General features: G+C 37.1%; 1 protein-coding gene across 1 annotated transcript in view; it reads right to left on the reverse strand.

The window, feature by feature from the left end:
* Positions 1-18,320, reverse strand: part of SYN2 (synapsin II) — a 187,553-nt gene that overhangs the window by 157,771 nt on the left and 11,462 nt on the right. The gene's annotated exons all lie outside the window — the stretch shown is intronic.

The raw sequence follows: 18,320 nt of genomic DNA on the forward strand, positions 1-18,320 counted from the left end.
TGTTCCTTCTGAAGGCTATAAGGAACCCTAGATTGCTTAATTCTTGCAGCTTCTAGGGGCTATCAGCAATCTCTGTTTCCATCTTCACATGGCCTTCTTTCTGTTTCTCTCTGTATCCCCTCTTCTCCTTATAAGTACCACCAGTCTGTGGATTGAGTCCACCCTATATCTAGGATGACTTCATCTCAAGATCCTTCAATAATTACATCTGTAAAGATTCTATTTCCAAGAGAAAAAAAAAAAAAGGTCACATTCTAAAGTGCTGGGTGGACATGAATTTGGGGGGACATTATTCAACCCACCCAACCTCCCTTCTTCAGATTCATTTGAGTTTGAAAGATTCCCATCATGTTTTGTAACTGTCCAGTTCACAGGAAGACCTTACCTTCTCAGTGCACTCCCACAATATTTCCATGGAATTAAGTAACAATATCAAAAAATACCTTAAGGAAAACTGGGATTTTAAGAAGGCCTGAGGCAAGTCAGCATTTTCCACAGACCCAAAAACCTGAGCTCCAGTTCTCTCTCTACCAGTAGCAACCATGGGACCTTGGGCAAATTACATCAACTCTTCAAGATTCAATTTCTCCATTTTTAAATGGGAATATTAAAAAAATGGGGGAGAATTAAGATATAAATAAAATATACAAATACTAATTATTATTTACAAGACTTTCAATGTTTAATTATTTCACAAAATATACTGGTAAGTGCCAGGCATCATCTTAAATACCATGGTCTATGACCTCAAAGGACTTACAGTCCAATACTAATATATAAATAAAGATTATGAAATACCTTACCACTGAATTATTTGGAAATTATCGTATATGTTTCACAGAGTCGAGATGACAGTGACCAATGCTATCTTGAAGGAGGAAGAAATTGAGCTAAGTCTTAGAAGGCAGATAGGTTTTAGCTAAAGAAGAACAGAATGAATGCTGGGGAAGAAAATAAGACATTAATAGGCCAGATATAACAAATTTCAAAGCTAGACAGTATGCCTAGACTTGAAGCAGAGCAGCAGATACGACAGGTACCTGAATGAAGAGTGCCATGATGAAAGCAGGATTTTAGGGGAAAAAGCCTGGCAGCATTTACAGTCTAGATTGGCAGGAGAGAGACTAAAGGCAAGGATATCAACTAAAAGGCTGTGGCCCTAATCCAGAACATGTTCATCTTCACTGGTTGCTAAAATCGTGACTGGCAGCAAGATCTGTAACTTCTGGAAAGCCGCTTACTTCTCAGGTAGTAATTCCAAGTCTTTCCCAGGGATTTTTCCTCTGCTGACCTCACTAAACCAGTCACTGGATGGTAGAGAAGCTTCCATTTCACATCTCATCTTCTCAGTGCAGAAAAGAAGCATGGAGGACACATAGGCAATCCAATCCAATGGAAAAATCCTCTCTAAAGCAACACTGATGGGACGAGTCATCCATTGGGAGTTAAGAGCCTCTGCTTAAACATTTTAGCCTTAGAAATGACCATTTCATCAAAGCCACTATCTCTGCAAATGACCAACGTCAAATATATCATCAGCTCCTTGAAGGAACACTTGGCCCCCCTGAGTCCTGGACAGTTCTTCATCTGGGAGGATGAGAGTTAGCCACTGCTAGGGTAGGAGGAGGAATAACAGGATCCTGCAGCTTTTGAAAGAGATTCAAACCATGCCCAGTAGTGGCTGGCTGCAGGGAGGCAGGTCTGAGTCAGTCTGTCAGGTGATGAAATCCTCACTCCATCTGCTCTGAAGGAGTTGTCTGCCAAGTTTGATGCCTGCACACATGAGCTCCCACTCCCACACCCACCACTTTCTCCTCTGAGAAGCAGAAACAAAATCTGTTTCAAATCTTCATCTTTTCTCCTCTTCCCAAAGCCCAGCTCTATAAAATTACCTTTTCAGTTACAGATTATGGAAGAGAATAGAGAAGCACATATTCCTCTAATGACTTCAAATAGGCAAGATGGCTATAATAAAACATACATTAAGCAAAGGCTACTTGGCATCTCCATTGTTAACACATTAGTTTCTTGCTGGGACTTAATTCTATCCCTCTTTTCTTTTCTTCCTTTTTTCTTTTCTTTCTTTTTTTTCTCTTCCTCCTTTTTAGAATGAAACACTAGATATGTTTTTTAAATGTAACATGCATACATATACATATATATAAAATATATATACCTACTAATAAAAAGAACTTTCATGGACCTACCATTCACTTTAAGGAATAGAACTTGCCAATACCACTAAAGATCTCTACCACACCCTCCTGCCTCACCTGGTTTCCATCAGAAGTAACCAATCACCATTCTTATCTCCTATTCATCAAAACTAGATTTATTTGCCAATCCAAAGACCTCCTACCTCCTATTTTTCCATTCCAAAGTCTGCTTTCACTGCCATTTCTGCAACTACACACTTGCCATCTCTCATCAAATTCCAATCACCTTTGGAAAGCTGAATGCCCAAACAATCCCAATTCATTATAATCAAACTGCTGAACACTCAAAGAGCCTCTCCTCCTCAAACATGAGCACAAATCTCCTAAATCACTAACTGGTATACTTCATACCTAATCACTCCATACTTTATCATCATCATCATCATCATCATCATCATCATCATCGTAAACAATGAATATTCCAGGCTCCCCCAACACCAGTGCCCACCATTGTTAGAGACCTAGAATCTCACTCTACAGCTTCCAAGTCATCCACAACTAGACCATTAACTACTCAAGGGCAGGAAATATGTCTTCTTTAAGCCTGAGGCTTAAAGATGGCTTTGATTAAAGATGGATTTGATTTAGGGGTTAAGTTCTGATCCTATTGATACCAAAAAAGAGTGGCCATACAATTATACCCACAACAGGTCCAGTTCTGTTACTACATACATAAAGCTAATTTTACAACTCAGGACATATCTTCAAAAAATCCATTGCTTTATTTGGTTCCATCTCAATTCTTTTCCTTGCAGCATCAAACCCTATTTAAGAGAGGATAAGTGCCAAACAACCAAAACAAACAAACAAACAAACAAGTAAAAAAAAAAAAAAAAACCTTTGCCCCTTTGTTTTCTCATCTGCAAGATAGGGACATCATTACCTAGCACAGAGTCGAAGATAAAATGACCTCCACCTAGCACAAATGTAGAAGTTTAAATAAGGTTAACATATGTAAGGCCTTTAGCAAGTTGCACATAGCAGTTGGTGGAATAATATGAGACACCTTACATTTCTCCTTGCATAATGTCAGAAGATCTACTAAACATATCCCAGCTATAAACAAAATGTTAGCAAACCAAATCTAACAATACATGAAAGGGATTATATACAATGATTAAGTGAAATTTATCCCAGGAATGCCAGGTTGGTTCAACATATGAGTATCAGTCAATGCAATACCCCATATGAATAGAATAAAGGACAAAAACCACATGGTCACTTCAACAGACATGGAAAAAGCATTTGACAAAATCTAACACCCTTTCATCATAAAAACACTCAGCAATTTCGGAATCAAAAGGAACTTCCTCAATCTTATAAAGGGCATCTATTTAAAAAAAAAAAAACAAACACCAAAACCATTATGCTAATGGTGAAAGACTAAAGGCTTTCCCCCCAAAGATCAGGAATAAGACAAAGATGTCTGCTCTCTCTACTTTTACTTAGTACTAGAGATTCTAGCCAGGACAATTAGGCAAGAAAAAGAAATAAAAAGCATCCAAATTGGAAAGGAAGAAGAAAAACTACCTCTACTTATAGATGATAGGATCTTATATATACAAAATTCTAAGAAAAATATATATATATACAATTAGATAATTAAATTAATAATTAATAAGTGAGTTCAGCAAGGCTCCAGGAGATAATCTATATGCAAAAGTCAGTTGTATTTCTATATATAATAATAATTCAAAAATAAAATAAAGAAAATTAAATTAACAGAACTCCATTTATAATAGCACCAAAAATACTAAAATTATTAGGAATAAATGTTGAAAAGGAAGTACAAGGCTTATTCAAGGAAAACTACAAAACATTGTTTTGAAGAAATTTTTAAAAAATCAACATAAATGGGAAAGACAACTATGTCCATGAATTGTAAGACTTACTAGATGTCAATAATCTTCAAAGTAATCTATAGATCAATGCAATCTGTATCAAAACTCCAGCTCTTTTTGCAGAAATGGACAAACTGATCCTAAGTTGACAAACTGGTCCTAAGATCTATAAGAAAATTCAAGAGACCCAAAATAGACAAAACTCTCGGAAAATAAAGTTGGAGGACTTAAACTTTCCAGTTTTAAAACTTACTACAAAATTACATAATGAAGACAGTGTGGTGCAAGTACTGGGATAGAAAATGAATCACTGGAATCTGCTGGACCAACAGAATAGACTGAAAACCCAAAAATGAATCCATAATTCTACCCTTAATTGATTTTCAACAAGTGTGTCAAGACAATTCAATGGAAGAAACAAGAGCATTTCTAACAAATGATGCTGGGAAAAACAGATATCCACATGAATAAGAACCAACACATAAAAATTAATGCAAAATGGTTCAAAACTGCAAGCATGAGAGATGAAACTATAAAACTCCTAGAAGAAAACATAGGTTATGTAAATATTTGTGACCTTGAAATAGGAAATGGTTTGCTAGTTATATACCAAAAACACAAGAAATAAAAGAAACAATAAATTGGACTTCATCAAAATTAAAAACTTCATGCTTTAAAAAGCAATGTCAAACAACCACAATGTCAAACAGTAAAGACAAGAAAAAGTGAACAGACAACCCAATGAATGGGAGAAAATATTAGCAAATCATATCTCTGGTAAGGTACTTTTATATCTATAACACATAAAGAACTCTAACAACCAAGACTCAATTAAATCAACCTAATTAGCCCAATTAAAAAATGGGAAAGGATGTGAATAGACATTTCTCCAAAAAAAAAATACAAATAGTCAATAAGCCCATGAAAAGATGATCAGCATCATTAATCAGTAGGTAAACATAGGTCAAAATCACACACATACTAAGATATCCATTTAAAAAAAGACAATGTGTATCATCACGGACATAAAGAAAGTGAAACCATCATATATTCCTGGTGGGAATGTAAAATGGTCAGCCACAATGGGGCGCCTGGGTGGCTTAGTCGGTTGAGCGTCTGACTTTCACTTGGGTCATGATCTCGCAGTTCGTGGGTTCGAGCCCCGCATCGGGCTCTGTGCTGACTGCCAGCTCAGAGCCTGGAGCCTATTTCAGAGTCTGTATCTCCCTCTCTCTCTCTCTGGCCCTCCCCTGCTCACGCTGTCTCTCTCTCTCTCTCCTAGAAATAAATAAAAATATTAATAAAAATAAAATGGTCAGCCACTTTGGAAAACTGTTTGGCAGGTCCTCAAAAACTTAAACATAGAGTTACTATAAGACCCAGCAATTCTACTCTCAATACCTAAAAGAACTGAAAACATATGTTAATGTAACAATTTGTACACAAACACTCATAACAATGTTATTCATATAGCATAGAAGTGTTAAAAACCCAAATGTCCATCAACTGATAAATGGATAAATAAAATATGGCAATCCATATAACAGAATATTGTATAAAAAGGAAAAAAGCATAAAACCCGTAATAAGGAACCAACTCTTGATTTCAGCTCAGGCCATTATTACACTATCAGTTTGGAGCCTGCTTGGGGATTCTCTCTCTCTCTCTCTGCACCTTACCTGCTCACTCTCTCTTTCTCTCTCTCAAAATAAACTTAAAAAAATAAAGGAACTAAGCACTAATAGATGCTACAGTGTGGATAAACCTTGAAAACACTATGTTAAGTGAAAGAAGCTGAACATAGAAGAAGAAAGAGTCACATATTATATAATTCCACGAATATAAAATGTCTAGATTAGGCAAATACAAATCCCTGGGGCTAGGGAAAGGGAGTATGGAGAATGACTGCCAATGGGTATGGGGTTTCTTTCTGGAATGATGAAGATGTTCTGGAATTAGACAGTGGTGATGGTTACACAATCTTGCGAATATACTAAAATCAGTCAATTGTACACTTTAAAAAAGTGATTTTTTTTTATTTTTGGAGAGAGAGAGAGAGAGTGGGCATGAGTGGGGGATGGGGGGCAGAGGGAGAGAGAGAATCTCAAGCAGGCTCCGTGCTCAGCAGGGAGCCCAAAGTGGAGCTCAGTGCTACAACCCTGGAATCATGGTCTGAGCCAAAATTGAGTCGAACACTCAACAGACTGAGCCACCCAGGTGTTCCAAAGGTGAATTTTATGGTATTAAAATTGCATCTCAATTTTTTTTTTTTAAAGAAAGCCCTAGCTATATAGCATATCAATCTCTTGCTCCGACTCATACCTGGAAATTATCTAAACTCATCATTAGCGACAGCATAATCTGTTTCATTCCCAAAGTGGGGTAAATACTAGAATTGCTTATAACTCATTACTTTATATACCTTCTACCTCTGATTAAATGTCAATTCTCCAAAACCTCTTTTCTGACCTTGATGCCTGAAGTCCTTCCCCTAAGCTTTTTCCCACTCTGCTGTGAAATTTCTATGACTCTAATAGCATAATTATTCTGCCTTCAGAGTCAAGAAGTAGACAAAACACGGATTTTCAATTCAGACAAAAATTCATATCCTCACCACTTTCTAGCTGTATGCAACTTTGGGGAAGTTACTTAACCATCTGCTTATATGTAAAACGGCAATAGCACCTCTTTGAAAGTGTAAGGATTCAATGAGATAATGTATGTTAAGTGCCTGGTCACAGTAACTTCAATGTCAGTTCGCACCTTCTCAGTTTTGTAAAATGGATGAAGCCGACATTGGCCCCAAATGGGCAGATACTGTGCCCCAACATGAAATGTCCCCAACCAGCAGATCTAGGGACTCATGAGATCTAGGGACATGAGGTCTAGGGACATCTCAAGGGCGCAAATGAAAAAAAAAGGAGCAAATAGGTGGGACATCTTCATACGTGCTTAATTTGGAACCTGATTCCCAACCTAATACAATTAACAGGCTCGTTATATCAGGTTCTGAGGCTCTCTAGGCAGGGAGACAGGTGTCTGACAGAAGAAAGAAAAGGCACACTGCTCCAATTACCACAAATACAATGCATTACAAATAAACATATGCTTCCTGGGACAGAATGAGAAGATCTGAGAAGCGTGAGCCACGAGGCTGACTCGAATTTTTCACACAGGAGGTAAAAGTACAATCTTGCCACTTCCACCTCTGATGATGAGTTTAAATGGTAAGGACACCACTGAGTTTATTACAGTGTGGAGACTGGCTGCCCATCAACAGAGCCTCTTTCACCCCCCTACCCTTTTGTTCTACACAAGCATTACACATATATCCAATACTCTAAGCCAATTAAGAAGAAGAAATTAGTATAGATCCAGGTCACCAAGGCTCTCTCTAATCAAAATCACTTCTGAATGTGTGAGCTTCACAACTGCCATAGCTACCATACAACACGGCTGTGTACATCAAGGGTCCTGAGTCTAGAGGAGCCTAAAATTCATTTAGCAGTGGTAATTCAAATCATATTCATAATTCTTCATTAGTACTCATCACTGTAACTCTAATGTTCAAGTCCCTTTAAAAAGGAGCCCATTGACCTCTCAACTCATATCATCTAGCATTCTTCTTTGTTCCCCTTTCCATCATACACTATATCTACACCAAGAATACAATATTTCCAAAATAACAATGTCTTTTTATGCTTTCCCCTCAATCTCTAATCTGCCCTGTGAATTTCTATTCTTCTTTTAAATTCAGCTCAGATGCCTCCTCTTTGATTAATCCTTCCCAATCTCCTAGACAAAATTAATTTTACCCCCTCCATTCCCTCAGGGTCAGAGGATAGCATGAAGGCCTTGTGCATACAAAGAAAATGTTAAAGGTAAAAATTTTGCTCATCCTTGTTGTGTCATTCATAATCTTTCACAAAGTTTTCACAAGTAGTACTTTCACTTATAAGAGATCTTCTAAGTCTAGTGGATTTCAAGAATATATTTGTTATATAATCCTTTGCTTTAACTAAAATATCAGGAGAAAGGCTAATACATACACAACAAATAAAACCAGAGTTACTCTGGTTGTAATAATACACAGAGGATCCAAAGCTATCTCCTATGTGGGTCTTCCCACAGTAAGCCCTGAGAATGGTCCATGGAACCAGTTATTCCAACCCAACCCCCTCTTTTTATAAATTATAAAACTTCAATCAGAAGAAGGGACACATCATATTTAAGGGCATACAATAATTTAGTACTAGGGCCAGGACCCAGGTCTCCTCCAGCTAGCCCTATTACATGTCATTCTTGCCTTCCTACTCTTGGGGGTAAAAAGCTACGGTGTGAGATAGAAATAAGAGGTTTAACTAGCCTTAAAAATTCTATGGCAGCTTCTTCTGTCAGCTTCTTCCGTCAGCCTGCCAGCTGGAGCAAAAGATAGGCCAGTATAATACCTACCCTGAGACAGTCTTAATGACTGGCTGCTAAGAGATTCAGTGGAAAGGCAAAAGGGACTGAGGGACTGGGATGGGGGAAGGTGTAGGGAGGGTTGTCTGGTTAGGAGGCTGTTGTTTACAGGGACACCTAAGTACTAAGTCTCAGAAGGGGAGTCATGTATATAATGAGCTTCCAGGGTCATCAAGAAGAGCCCCCTCTAGCCACCAAAAAAAAAAAAAAAAAAAAAAAAGCAAAAGGCACCTCACTGACAAAATGCAGTTTCTATGTGATGTGACTGGCTTGGATTCAAGATCTAGGTTGAATTCTGGTTGGCAATTATGAGCTGCCTGATAACCATTGAGATCAGTTTTATGGCTTGTAAAATCAATGCAATAACACTAATTTCACATGACTGTTATCTTGATTAAACAAGACAATGTAAGTAAAAGCAGCTAGGCAGTACCTGGTATATAGCACGCATTCAATAACCAGTAGTACTCTTCTCCCCCTATGTTAGATATGGCTCTCTCTGTTCAAGTTTCTTATAACATAAAAGCCTTTGATATTTAAAATACTGCAATACTGAGTTGTTATGTAACTCATTATGAACTGAATGCTTGTGTCTTCCCTCTACCCCAAATCCATGGGTTGAAGTCCTAATCCTCAATGTGACAGTATTTAGAAGTAGGGCCTTAGGGAAGTAAATAAGTTTAGATGAGATTATAAGGGTAGAACTCCATAATGGGATTTATGCTCTTTTAAGAGTCTGAAGAGACCAGAACTCTCTCTCTCTCTGCCATATGAGGATATAGCAAGAAGATAGCATCTACAAACCAAGAAGAGGATATTCACCAAAACTTGCTTGTGCTAGCTCCTTGATCTTGGGCTTTAAAGCCTCCAGAACTGTGAGAAATAAATTTCTTTCGTTTAAGCCACCCAGTCTATGTTATTTGTTATAGCCCTCAAGCTGGCAAACACACAAGTATTGGTAAGGAACTCTTATAGACTGCTAGTGGGAATGTAAACTGGTAAACTCTATAAAACTCTACAAAATAGTCTGGTAGTACCTATTAAAGCTGAACATACATATGCTCTATGTCAGTAAATTCCACTCCAAGGTATGAAACAAAAGCCTATATTCATCAAAGATATACAAGAATTGTTCACAGCAGCATTTTTTTATAACATCCCCAACCTGCGAACAACCTAATATCTATCAACAGAATTGTGATATATTCAAAACATGGGATACAAATGAGCAATGAAAAAAAAAGTGAAGTAATGCTCCATTCAAGAGAACAGAAAAAAGTCATGAACATAATGTCAAAGAAAAGAAGCTGGACACAAGTCTATACTGCATGGTTCTATTTATATAAAGCTCAAACCCGGCAAAATTAATATATAGTGAAGGAAGTCAAAATAATGGTTATGTGTTGGAGGAGGAGAAGCAATGATGAAGGGGGTACTACAGAAGCTTAGCAGGTATTGGTTATGTTGTGTATCTTGACTTGGGTTGTACTTTATACTTTGCAAAAACCCAATCCACTAAACATTTATTATTCATGCACTTTAATACTTCAATGTTTAAAAAGTTTACAAGGAAAACAAGCCTCTTGAAGAGATGATAGATTGAAGGCCATAAGGCCCCAGAGCTCCTTTAGCCCAGGACTACACTCTGATATCCTTCTATCAACCCCTTCTTCACTGTCATGGTCCCACTAGTATAAGCCTCTAGTATCTCATAGACAGACAACCAAAATATGTTCCTAAAGTCTCCAGGCCAACACAAGTTCTTCCTCCTCAATTTTCTACATGGTCTCCAGATAAACATTCCAAGGAAGGCACTGATTAAATCACTCTCTTGCTCCAAAACCTTCACTATTCCCAAGTGACTACACTTCTGAGCTTTGCATTCAAAGTTCTTCTTATCAGATCTCAATCTACTATTCCAGGATCAGCTCATGATTCCTCTTTATCGAATCACTGCATCTGAACACGGCCCACTCTTTGCCATGCTTGTGTTGTTTTATCTTCCTCTTCTTGTTATTTTCATTCACCCCTAGGAAAAAGACTTAGGCAGAAAAAAACTAATCATTTACAAAAGTAGTAAAAAGCTTAACAAAGTCTATTTACTCCCCAAAGTTCCCTTCCCCAGCCCCCACTCCTGCCCTGCCATCCTCCATCCTTCCTCACTATTCCCTTGGGGGAAAATAACACTTTAGAAGGTTCTATTTCATTTTTATATGATAAAGATTGGCAGCAAAATATAAAAAATAAATACCAGTTCCTGGGAAAAAATAAAAGTAGCATTATCTCCCTATTCTTGGATTCCTCCATGAGATGATGATGAGAACAATCATTTTTTTTCACATTGCGCTTTAGAGTTTACAAAGCACTTTCATAACCTACTCTATCTCAATAAAGTCTCACAATAACCCTAGAAAGTAGACATTCTCATTGACATTTATACATTATGACACCAAGGCTCAGGTGACCACTAAGATTACTTTCTAATTCTCATATTCCTGGGATTTTCACAATAGGTAAGGTTTATTTTGACAACCTCCTACTACTCTTCGGGAGCATCTCTCTCACCTCATCTCCACTCTTCCACCGCCAGGTGTCTATTGTATGTTCTCCCCATACAGAGTGTTGCTCTCATAGTGTGGTTATAATCTCCAGTATGTTGCCTGAGACCACCATAGTCATCCTCCTATAGATATTAATAAATTCCTAGAGGATTCCAAAATTAGAAAATCTTTAAGATCCAAAGAACAAATCTTAAGTGGTGACATAGGCAATTAAAGAAGAGGTGAGAATAATATTTAGAGAAGGAGTTTATCCAGTGCTCCCAAGAAATTCATATTCCTTCAACAATTTTTGAGGCCTACTGTCAGCCAGCATGCTAAAAGCTGAGGCAAAGAATGAAACATAGCCCTTGCTCTGAAAGAATTTACAGACTAGTATAGACCCCACCAGTGTCAGCCCGACATGTAGTACTGATTTTAGCTCAAAGAATATGACCCTTGACTCCACCATCACAAAAGTTTTTGCCAAGTTAGACCTAATCCCCAAGAAGACATTCTACCCATTGCCATCCATTCCTCCTCATCAACAATAAATGTCCCATTCAAAATCAAAATGTCCCAAGCAAATCAACATGTAAACTGCCAAAAGTTCAGAGAAACTGTTTCACATATTTATAAACAAACATTAGGGAAAACATCCAACTTTACCTGTACTCACAGAAATGCATGCTTAAACACTCAAATATTGCTTTGGGGTGCCTGGGTGGCTCAATCAGTTAAGCATCCGACTCTTGATTGCAGGTCACAATCTCACAGTTTCTGAGTTCAAGCCCCTCGTGGATTCTCTCTCTCCCTCTCTCTCTGCCCTGCCCCCTCTCAAAACAAATACATTGTTTTTAAAAAACACTCAAATATTGCTTTTACACCTATTTAACGTTTAAAAAATAATAATGTGCTGAAAAGTGCGGTAAAAAAGGTTGATGGACTACAAACTGGAAAAACTTTTTATAGGAAACAGTATAGTAATATCTATCAAAAGCTACATATATCATCATAATTTTTGATCAAATAGTTCCTTTCCTGAAAATTGAGAATGCCTATAGGCTTACTATGTAATAATCATGAAAAATTGGAAATCAACAGTTTTCTAATAGAAATGTAATGGGATAAATCATGGTACAAGAGCTATGAAAAAACCATATAAGTAGCAACATGTAAAAATTATTTATAAGTAAAAAAACAATATGAAATTATAGCTACACAACAATCACAATTATATAAAAAAAAATGTTTGCATATAGTCAAATATTGGAAGAGAATGTGGAAAAATGTGAAAGCAGCTGCTCTATTTCTATGGCAAAGTTATGAGAGAAATATGTTCTATTTAAAACTTTCTTTAGGGGTGCCTGGGTGGCTCAGTCGGTTAAGCATCCGACTTTGATTCAGGTCATGATCTCACGGTTGGTAGGTTCGAGCCCCGCATCGGGCTCTGGGCTGACAGCCAGCTCAGAGCCTGGAGCCTGTTTCAGATTCTGTGTCTTCCCCTCTCTCTGACCCTCCCCTGCTCACGGTGTCTCTCTCTCTCTCAGAAATAAATTTTAAAAAAATTTTTAACTAAAAAACTAAAATAAAACTTTCTTTAATCATGTTGGTATTACAATAAATCCTACTTTATTATATTGCTTGTTTGACTATCTTTTCAAATAAACTATAAGCTTTGTGAAGTTGGGACAATGTTCTTGTGCTCAGCATTATAGTGTCAGTTCTTACAGAATAATTCATGAAAGAATGAATGAAATACATGGGAAACCTCACAATAAATACTCCCAGTAAGAAGAAGGAAGGGGACCACTAAAAGTAAACAAAAGTCTCATCTATATGTGCCTTTTTTTAAGCTCTAACTATGGGAAAAACCAAACCAACCATTGAAAAATCTCTGGGAAGTCTTTATTTCCTCAAGGCCACTGCTGAGATGCTCCTAAAAGGTATGGAGAAAGACAGAGGGTGCTGGGTCTTCCCAGAATTTGAGGGGAACACGTGGAATCAGAAGGGACAGGAGCTTCATAGCCTTACCCTACCCCCACACTCACTGCCCTCTGACTCTCAGAACCTTGCATATAATTATAGCTGGAATTAAGGGCTGGGATGTATCAAGAGGGACTGGCTATCTGAGAAAAAGACAGCAGAAAAAAATAGATCAGCAAAGAACAGTCTTTTTAGTAGGAACTTAAATTTGACACCACCCTAAAATCTGGCTAAGAAATAAATTTCTAGGTACAAAGGAAAATAAGAAGCTTTAAAGGAATTGAGCTCTGGAATGAAAAATCTCCTTTCCTGACAACTTAAAACCAGTCTGAAATATACCAGAAACACCAGAAGGATTCTAAATCATAAAAATATTATAAGCATTAACAAAAACACATAGGGAAAGGAGATAATCTTTAAGTTGTTTTTCAACCAACCTACGCAGCACCTGTCACAGGCCATACAGGCTCTTTCCAGCTTAAGCAATTTTTTTTATTCATCCTTAGTGCTTTTAGGCAAAAGTGTCCTAATTGACTAATGGCTCAGAAAGGAGTTTATCTACATAAAGAAAAGAGGTACTGAAGTAAGGAGAAACAAGCACAGAGAAAGAAAAATCTAGATTTTAGATGTCATTCTACCTATTTCATGTTGTAACTATACACAAATCACAATCTACCTAAGCTTTGGTTTTGTAATCAAAACAGGAAGTTATATCAAATTACATCACAAGGTTAAGGTGACAATTAAGTGAGATGACACATACAAGTCAAAGTACATAAATAAATTATAAAGTTTTACTTTCATGTTTGAACTTATTACAGAATCCTAAATTTTCCAGTTTCCTTCCAAGGGTCAAAGTTAAGTTGAGTACATTTTTTTTCAACCGAATCTGACTGCATACGTCATCTAGGAGCTAAAGGAAAAATCAGTCTAATCCCACTCTGCCAAGTCAACTGACAATTTGTGGCAAGTGGCAATAAGGAAGGATTCTCCTCTGCTCCCAATCTTAGTGCTGAAATTCCACTATTTGTTATTTAGGATTAGGAATGTTTTTCTATTTTCCAGCTCCTCCTGTGAAAAAGCAAAAACCTGTTAAAAGGAATTGCCAATAACCATTAACAACTGCTAGCTGAGCAAAGATGTTAACTTAGCCTACTGAAAATTAAAGGCTAGGAAATAAGGATGCCAACAATAATTTGGCCTACAATTTCCAAGACCCTCCTGACTTCAAGGAGGTTCCAACCACCACTGTCTCCAGCCACCAAAATTTCCCAATTTTACATTTCAGCACCTAAAAATCAACAGACTAGTTCTTGCAATGAAAACTAAGATCTCCTGTCCCAAATTGTTTCAGAAAATATGTTTTACTCTGGAATGGGTCCCACCTAGGTCATAGGACATATGTCCACAGACTCAGAATGAAAGGTGTCAATAGGGAGAGAAGACACAGAAAAGTCAAACAACAACAAAATTCACTACCTCCACAGCAGCCCTGATACTAGGAAAAATATATTTGCGCCCCTAAATTCCTGCTCCTAATAACTAGAAAAACAGCCCATGATAATAGTTAAGAGGAAGTAAGTGAGAAATTCTTCCTCATGTCAACTCTCAATCCTACCTGTTGCAATAGTTTCAATCCATATATACTTAAATCTGTGTGTTACAGTTTACTATTTGACCTCACAATGGTCCATGAAGAAAGAAAGGCAGGTATTATTACTATAATTTTAAAGAAGAAGAAATTGAGATTCAGAAAAGGATAGCAACTTGCTATACCTGAATTCATCCAGACCATCTGACTCCATATCTCCTATGCTTTCCAGACCATTATGATACATCCTGAGGTATTTTGGTTTCCTTCTTTCCAAAAAATATATCAGTCTCAAACTTTCTGTCCCTACCTTCCATGGCACTGTTCACTGGCTTTTAGTGTCAGAACCTAGCAATTTCTGCAAGAGAATTTTGAAGTAGCATTAAAGGGAAATCATTAAGCTAAATATTCTTGGAAAACAAAGAAGTTTGTTAAATGGCTGGAAGAACTGATATTCATGTCCACTTAATATAAGATTCCAACTAGCTCAGCTATCCACCTACTTCTATGGCACCTTCCAACTCTGTCTAGGAAGTTCATAGAAAAATATATAAAACTCAAAGCCAAGGACCTGGGTTCTAGTCCTGACTCTATCACTTCCTGGCTATGTGAGCTCAGGTAATCTCCCCATCTGAATTCCTTCGTGCATAAAATGAGAATAATATTAATTATGCCCCACTAATACTACTGTGTGGAGGATTAATTGAGACAATGAATGTGATGGGGCTCAAAGAACAAAGCTATCTCAAAAATACCTTCCCCAGAGACTGTTTCAAAACACTAGAAATCAATGTTTTCTAAACTATATGTAACAAACTACTACAACTAAAATGAAGGAATACTCATCTTTGTCCTATTTGTCAAGAGTATTTTTAGTGTCATGAAAATCTGTCTCCAAATGATTTTACTTGACTTGAAGTCTCCTACAAACACTCATATGGTAAGCTGTTGTCAAAATCTGCTCATCATGGGGGAACATTTATTGAACATCTCTATGTCCCAGACTACGAATTAGACGTTTTCAGTTTATTTTGATTGGTTTTCATAAGAACCCTTTGAGATATTTTTTATTTCCTCTTTATAGATGAAGAAACTGAAATTCAGAGAGAATAAGAAATTGTCCAAAGTCAAATGTGTGTCTACATCATTGAAGATAAGAAACATCACCGTGTTCAGTGGCAAAAAAATTTGCAACACTGTGATCTTGTGATCACACATGTTGATTAAGAGCATGGACTCAGAACTAGACTACCTGGGTTCAAACCCTAGATTCATTATGAGCTTTACTTTCCTCATATAAATTAATAATAATAATCTATTTGATAACCTAGTAAGTAAATTAATACATCTACATAGAACAGTACCTGCCTGTCATATAGTATACCTAATACAGCAGGTATTATCATCATTTCTCCCACTCTACTTATCCAAACTCTCTTTTCCCTGCCATGAAATCTGTATACCAACTAGTATAAATCTCCTCTACACACACATTACTCATTACTGTTGTTATGCTTTCACTCTTTCTTTTCCTGTTAAGTGAAGTGCATCTCTCTTTCCTCACTAATCTAAATCTCACTCAGCCTTCAAAGGCTAGCTCAGATCTCAGAACTACCCCTTATGCAAAGCATTTCCTGACTTAGCCCACAGTAATCTCTCCCATCATCAGAAAAACTCTTTATACTGTCTAACAATCTAACCTGTAGAATTCACTTGATTTCTAGAAATCACCTGATTTCTAAAGGCTTCTGAAGATAAATGATTTAACCCAAGTCCCTAATTTTTGAAATAGAAACTGAAGCTTAAAGAGTTAAATTGCCTTTGGTGACACAAAAAGTTAACTGGCAGAGTAGACACTTGAATTTGGACATTTTAAATGTCTGCAATGCTCTTTCTACTGTACTCTCCTAATTTGTGTCTTCCTCGAGATTCTGCACAACTTCTCAATGCTGAAAGCATATATTCCATAACTATCTATTTAACTGGTTTTGTGGTCTTCATGGCAACTAACACTAAAATTAGTAGATGTCTGCTGATTAATTAGCAGATTAATCTTTCATTGGTGCCCTTTTGTCTAATAGTTAAGATATTAATAAACAGGACTCAACAGAATTTAAATTCTCACCATCAGGGAATAAGAAGGGCTGAAGAGGGAAATATATCCATATGTAACCTTAGAGCTGCATCAGAGGGTCACCACATCCCACCACATACCCTCCAGTTTGGAGCCCTGCACCATGAGACTTGGGCACAGCACACTCCAGCATGTCCCCCCACATACAGCTCCCTCTCTGGATTATTACTGGAACCTGGAAGTATAAAAGAAACAGTATTCAACTGAGTTTATATTAATAATATTAGGGCCTTTCAAGGATTGGAGTCCACAACAGAACAAAAGGGACTTCAGTTTCCTCCCACAAAGTCTAAGCCTCTTTTTGCAAGATTACCTCACGCTGAAGTTACTGCATAAAGTTGCTAGGTCCCTTGAACAGAGAAATAAATAAGAGGTATATATCCTGGAAAGTTATTATAGCTGTACGTAGGAGGACTGGGATGGATAAATGGTCCTAGACAGAAGGAAAAAAGAAAGAACTGACTCTAAAATTTGAGAAAGGCTCAAGTAAACAAAGACATGTTAGTGTCTAGACTGAAAGAGGGGAAGAAATGGAGAGCACATGGCTATTCTCTCAAGAACAAGCATGGAGTGTTTCTGCCCATCAGAAAAGGGTATGGTATAGAAGGGAAGAGCAGGTATGTCATCAAGGGAAGCTAGTAACAATAATTAATGCTTTTATAGCATTTTACGGTTTATGAAAATATTTTTATATATCACTTCTTACTGAATTGTCACTTTGGTTAATGTAGCTATCATTTCTTTATATTTAGAGGGTACTGAAGAGTTACTCATCATTCATATTTTCATAATTTTTTCATAAGTCATTGACTGATCCAACAAATAATTACTGAAAAACTTCTTTGTCATACCAAATGCTGGGGATAACAAAAGTAAAGTTATAGTCATTAGGTTCAAGGAGATCTCAGTGTTGAAGGTGAAGAGATGAGAAGAGAATCAAATAAAACCTGATTATAATACAAGTTAATTGCTACAAGACAAGCAAGTATATTATGGTTTCTAACACAAATTGAAAGAATTAAGGAAAGACTTAAGTCTAGTCTTGACTCTATAACAGTCAACAACTGAATTGAGTCTTGAAGATTATCCAGGCAAAAACACAGAAGAAGCCTTTCAGGTAGCAGGAATAGTATAAAGACATAGGGGCATGGTACATTCAATTAAACGTAAGTAGTCTGTCACAGCTATCAAAGTGGGTCCGGGGGTGGGGGCAGTCAAAGAAAGTTAGAACTGAAGAGGCAAGCAGAGTCAGATCATGAAAAGCTTACTGTGTATATCCTTTCAACATTTTCAGTCACAATGTTCTTTAGTTCTCCAGAATTTTCCTTCGGATGAACCAAAAGAATTTTTTTTTCACGAAAGAGAAAGAAACAAGCAGGTTGAGTGGCCTAAGATTGAAGTGTTTCACACTGAGGGAAGAGAAAAACTACAGAAAAGTGAGCTCCTTGAGAGCTAAGTGTCAATATAGGCTATGCAGGAGAACTTCAACCTTTAATTTTATTCTATCTGCCTTTGCTCTGCTCAAAGCTGCCATTGACCAGATAATATTTTCCA

This window comes from Hyaena hyaena, unplaced genomic scaffold, assembly GCF_003009895.1.
Source record: "Hyaena hyaena isolate Hyena2069 unplaced genomic scaffold, ASM300989v1 scaffold_56, whole genome shotgun sequence".
NCBI lineage: Eukaryota > Metazoa > Chordata > Mammalia > Carnivora > Hyaenidae > Hyaena > Hyaena hyaena.